At 40.5% G+C, this 6,330-nt stretch overlaps 1 long non-coding RNA gene across 1 annotated transcript; it reads left to right on the top strand.

The window, feature by feature from the left end:
* Positions 1–2,963: 2,963 nt before the first annotated feature.
* On the top strand, positions 2,964–5,524 carry LOC123743427 (uncharacterized). The gene is made up of 3 exons (XR_006770197.2): positions 2,964–3,114; positions 3,230–3,308; positions 3,388–5,524. It is a non-coding gene; the product is annotated as an uncharacterized LOC123743427 (long non-coding RNA).
* Positions 5,525–6,330: the final 806 nt, after the last annotated feature.

The following is a 6,330-nucleotide window of genomic DNA, read 5'->3' on the forward strand; positions in this document are numbered from 1 at the left end:
TCCTCTTCAGGAGCTGCTGGCTGAGTTCAACCAGTAGCACATCATCTCAGTTTCTCATTGTGTGTGTGTGTGTGTGTGTGTGTGTGTGTGTGTGTGTGTGTGTGTGTGTGTGTGTGTGTGTGTGTGTGTGTGTGTGTGTGTGTGTGTGGTTTGTGTGGTGTGTAAATTATTTTATAACTGCCTAGTCAAAAATGACCCTAAGACAATCTTTGTACCCTGGTGGTGTACAGCTTTCATGGAAATATGAACAAAGGCAATGTTTCACTTTTTCTAATGTTGGGGTCACTCTAGGAAATTTTACATTTTAAGTTGAAAAATATCATTTAGGGGGTTTTCTCTGCTGTTAAACATAGTGGCGGGTCATTTTTGACCCTTAAGACAACAAGGGTTAGGACAGATTCTGTTTGTCTGTTATCTTAGCTAGAATTCAGAACCAACTTCACAGTACCCTGACTGACAAACATTGTCTGTTTTACAAGACAACTAAAAGGCAGATGAGATAAGCTGGCTTTGTACTGACACTGACAAAATATATTTGTTAAAGAAGGTTGCTGTGATGTAAAAACTCCAAAATCCAAGACATGCTGCAACCCACTGCCCATTATGTTAATTCAGATGTTGACCGATATGTTATATAATATCCTGTCTGTATCCAGTTGGCAAGTATGGAAATATTGGAAATATGCCCAGGTAGCTGTGGTCTTAATCATCAGTGCTACCTGTCCCAGACCTGCTGTTTTCAACTCTCTAGAGACAGCAGGAGCGGTAGAGATACTCTCAATGATCGGCTATGAAAAGCCAACTGACATTTACTCTTGAGGTGCTGACTTGTTACACTCTCGACAACTGTGAATATTATTATTTGACCATGCTGGTCATTTATGAACATTTGAACATCTTGGCCATGTGCTGTTATAATCTCCACCCGGCACAGCCAGAAGAGGACTGGCCACCCCTCATAGCCTGGTTCCTCTCTAGGTTTCTTCCTAGGTTTTGGCCTTTCTAGGGAGTTTTTCCTAGCCACCGTGCTTCTACACCTGCATTGCTTGCTGTTTGGGGTTTTAGGCTGGGTTTCTGTACAGCACTTTGAGATATCAGCTGATGTAAGAAGGGCTATATAAATAAATTTGATTTGATTTGATAGTTTTATTTGACAATCGTAGTACATTCTTGGGCAAGTTATGACACTGCAGATGGGTTACAGGTAGACTCCTGTTGCAATGACATTTAACTGAGTTTTTAATTTAATGTATACATTTCTCCATATTGATGTTCACTCATTTTGACAAAGGCAACGTATAACTACTACCACTGTGATGTCACATGGTCAAGGTGTCATGTGTAACTCCCAGATGAATGAGTCAGGGAATGGGTAATTAAGGGGTGGGCCATGTGAATCTCCCTCAGGGCACTGACAAGGCTCTACAAGCCCTCCTTATTGCGATTAAGGCCCTAGTTCCCTCCTCACACAGGTAGGAAAGAGGACAGTGTTTCACAACCCTGACCTGTGATAATCACTATGAAATCTGAGCACATTAATGATTATCTTCCCCATAGGGATTCTCATTGACCGAGTCACTACCACAGTCAATAACATTTATGAGGAAGGTCATGTTCTAATTCCCTTCCAAATCCCTAAAGTGCCATCATGATGATTTTGACCCATCTTTTTTGAAGGGTAATACTTTTATTAGTGCTGCTATCAATGAAGTTAAAGATTTTAATGCAGCCACTAAGTGGAAATGGACTTTCTGCCTTTCATACACCAGCAGTCCAATTCTAATGCTGCGAGGATTTGACTTGGTCTATAATTACCGCTGAAAGCCTATATGAGTGTTGGAGGTCGATGCGTTCTCTGGCAAGACCCAGGAGACATTTGATTATATCTGTGTCATTAAACAGCAAAGCGCTTAAAAATCAAATAAACATGGCAATAAAAGCTGTTGGGTTTTCTTTTATATATTTTTTTCGAGGTTCATGAAACAAAAGGAAGTGTGATAGGTGTGAAAGAATTCAATGTGAAGGTAAACTTGAGACTTCAGAAGCAGTAAAACTCTCAATCTGAAGGGGATACAGTATGTAATTCAACTGTAGGAATAGATTGTTGCTCAATCACTCTTCTCTCTGACAACAGCATGTCTTTCAGGGAGTCAAGGACAATTAAAATACCCTTAGTTTGTCAAGATGTGTCAGGGGAATTACATTTCATTCTATTTTCAATACAAGTGGGTGGACAGATGCTAGAGTCTATTTCTCTGAGGGGGGGTGTATTTCATAGTGACAGAAAAGCCAGAGACAAGAAGAAATGATGGACAAGTGAGAGTTAAGCAACTTTGACCTTCAAGACTTCAACTAACATTGTTTTTGTCTGGTCCAAACTCAGTATCCTATAATTCCATATGTGAATTCAAGGTGAATTTGAGGAAAATGTTTATGGGGAAATAAAAGGCAAGTTTGAGGATACGTGGGTGTTCTAGTATCACTCCAGATGTTATTCTTGGATGAAAGGAAAGTATCAAGAAATATTCAAGAGATGGACGATAGTAGAAGCAAGGTCATAAAACACACAAAAGTATGACATGTATGGAATTCAAGGGCAACATTTTACAATAAGATGCCCTTTATGTCATGATTAGTTTGATAAGGGGGAATGCAGTACTAACTATTGTCCCTGTTTACTGAAATAAACAAGAAATAGAACATAATTTCCAAATAAGGGAATAAATCAAACATGGAGTTTCTAAAAGTAACTAGAGGCCTTTCCAGATGACTTACAAAAGTGAAACTGAAAAGTCATCTGAAGCTGCTTGCATTTGCCCGAACCATCAGCATAATTCCTCACTCAAACCAGAGCAAAAAGGCCAGTCTGCACATGTTCTAGTGCAAACCTGACACTACATGACATTAAGCATGAAAACAAACCCAGAGGAATGTCCATGTTATCATACAATTGAGATGTGAGACACTCCTCTGGCTCAGAAATGTGCAAGACCTAAACACAACTTGAGGTTAGTTCAAGTGCTTTAAATCTGTATGAGTAAACCACTCACAGGAAAAGAGAGGCAGGAAGTTATAAACAGAGAAGACTGTGATTTTAAGAGCTTTAACAAGATGGTGAGTAGTCCTGCTATAATACATATCAGAAAGTAACACTGTGCTTTGGATTGGAGCCATGTGTTTGAGCTGTGAACTGTGCCGTCTAAAGTAACTCATGTAAATTTAAATGCAGATGAAACAACAGAGAAAAACAGAGGTCATTTTTGTCTGGGTCTTAGCCATCTGGCTCTCTTCAGTTGTCAACAGTGAAAGTAAGTCATTTTTAACATTGTGAGACAGTGCACAAAACATATTTGGGCTGTTAATTACCCATTTACCATCCATTCACAGGTAAAGTGGAGCTGAGAACCAGTACTGAGGTAAAGGCTCAGTGTGATCAGAATGTGTCCCTGCAGTGTGACATCATGTCATCGAGCCCACTCAAGATCATTCTCTTTTCCTGGGTAAGGAAAACGAAACAGCTGTGTGTGGTCAATGCCACTGGTGTATTCTCCTTTCCTGGCGTCCGGTGTGACAACACAAACAACACCCTCACACTCAATCTGACTCGGGTGATGCCGTCCAGTCAGGGTAACTACACCTGCAAACTGCGCTCTAACCTAACGATCACAGCTGACAACACCACTGTGACAATGCAAGGTCTGTATACTGTATAGGAATAATGCTCCTATATAACTAATGATGATGCTGTTGTAGGATGGGAGCAATTGCAACAATGACGCATGTAGGCAAGTCAGACCAAATATTACACAAATATGGCAATTCAATTGTTAGACGTACTCCAGCTATGTGAATGTTACTTGAGAACTACTCAGTCCGCCAGCACAAAGAGCTAGCTGGATGAAGAGGGGCTGTTTGATATAAGGAGTACCCTGCCTACCCAGGCTGGGACTGAGCCTTACAACTGCTCCTTGTGGATACCTAGTAGTGGAACCTACAGCTCTCACAAACAGCTGCACTACTCCAGGGGGATCTCTTCAGGGACAAAGACTAGGAGCAGACTGCTGTTGGTCTTCATCCTGGTTGGACTCATACTCATAATCATCAGGACTACTCATGGGAAGGTCAGGAGGTTTTTTACTGAACATGGGACTTCGAACTACAGTAGGGCAAAGGGTTTTCCTGGTCAGGGCACATCTACACAGGATGAATCGGGGCCTTTCTCTTACTGAGTGAAGAGAAAGCAAACCTGGACTGCCATGGCCAAAGTGGATATATGTTTTCACTTTTTATACTGGGAAGCAAAATATCAAAGCAATTACAATGAATAGAATAGAATTTTAAACTGAAAATCATTGTACATTGGGATTTGAGAATACTGTAAGAAGTATTCATCCGTTCTCATCTTGTTCATCGTTTGTCTTCAACATTATACACTTGCTTAAATTGCATTGCTTATTACAGTAGTAGAGTACTGCTTCCTGGTGGTGAAAGTGTTTACTGATGGAAATAGTATTGATGTTAGCTGAGTCATAAAGCTGTTCTAAATTGTATTGTTGAATTGACTGATCTTGCTTATTAAGTCTGTCATATGTTGTTGCTGTGTTTTCCAGTCAACACTGATTAGACTGATTATATAATAATCAATGCAATGTCAAACATGGCTAGAAGGACATGTTACTGTGTGTTCTGGATTCTAAAATATAAGTTTTATTATACCATAGCAAATATAGTCAACCGTGTTGTTTTCTGTACTAGTTCTCAGTTTAAAAATGAACCAGACCACCGAGGGTACTCATGACAATGACAGTGAAAGAATGAGGACTCATGGTCATTCAAATTGCATTTCTAGTTCCTTCTCAGTGTACCACAAGGGGGCAGAGTCATCCCACCAGAGAGGACTGTCAAACCAATCATACACAACTCTTCTCCCTCTGCATACAAACACACAATCATGCTGTGTGAATTCCAATCCAACTCTTCTGTATAAATCAACACTTTGATGTGACACATTTCCTATCAATTTCCTCTACGCCAATGTGGGGTCTCCTGCAAAGTGAAGGAGTGAAGGGTAAAATGTCTGTCATTATAAAACACTCAAATCAATCCACATGACTTCTGCGGTGTCAAACTCACATCTCTAATGCATTATCCAGGTGCGAGGATATGTAAAGTGTTTTAGATGGACTGACCTTGTTGCACATGTTGTGTGGGCTGCTGTGAGAGATGTTAAAAGTACCTGTTGAGTACACAGTATAACAACACATGCTGCATTTTCCGGATAAATAGGTACATTTCCCCGACAATTGTGAGGATTCCTGCAAAGTGGGATGTCATTATCAAACACTATGATGAGTCCTGTTGTCATTATCAAACACTATGATGAGTCCTGTTGTCATTATCAAACACTATGATGAGTCCTGTTGTCATTATCAAACACTATGATGAGTCCTGTTGTCATTATCAAACACTATGATGAGTCCTGTTGTCATTATCAAACACTATGAGTCCTGTTGTCATTATCAAACACTATGAGTCCTGTTGTCATTATCAAACACTATGAGTCCTGTTGTCATTATCAAACACTATGATGAGTCCTGTTGTCATTATCAAACAATATGATGAGTCCTGTTATCATTATCAAACACTCATCAATATGATGAGTCCTGTTGTCATTATCAAACACTCATCAATATGATGAGTCCTGTTGTCCCAAACAGGGCATGATCAGAAATATAGTGTTTTAAATCAACTGACAGTTTGTTTCAGTAAAATCAAACATTATCTAGAAGGGAGATGATGGTCATTGGCCTCCTTTTGGCAAACCTGCTCCAAGGTGTACAAGGGGCTTTAGTTGTAGCCTAGTCTGTATAGATTTAACGCAACACAGCGGTTAAGAGAACCACATCTCTGTTTAACTTGACTTGACTGGGAGACAAATTCATGTTTGTGATGTAGTTTATAGAGTTCCACTGTAATATACACACAGACAGATGGGTGCATGAACAGACTCAAAAAAGATAACACCTGCTTCCAGATAGTATTAGGGAGACCTGACATGGCTATCCCTAGAGCACGGTGGTGAGACAGGCGGTTAAGGGCTGAGACTCAGCGATGCTGGTCCAAAGGCTCCCTAGAGAGAGTAGAGAGGCAGGAGGAGAGGTCAGCCACTGTGGACAGAGTGAACAGAGTAGAGACTGAGTCGGCTCAATAGGCCAAAAACAACACGCTCCAGCAGAGCCACCACCCAATCAGACACTGGATCAATAAGAGAGAGAGAGGAGCAAAGACCCTGGTTCACTAAGCATGAGTGTAAGGACAGATGTGTGTGTT

This window comes from Salmo salar, chromosome 06, assembly GCF_965601325.2.
Source record: "Salmo salar chromosome 06, fSalSal1, whole genome shotgun sequence".
Classification (NCBI taxonomy): Eukaryota; Metazoa; Chordata; class Actinopteri; order Salmoniformes; family Salmonidae; genus Salmo; species Salmo salar.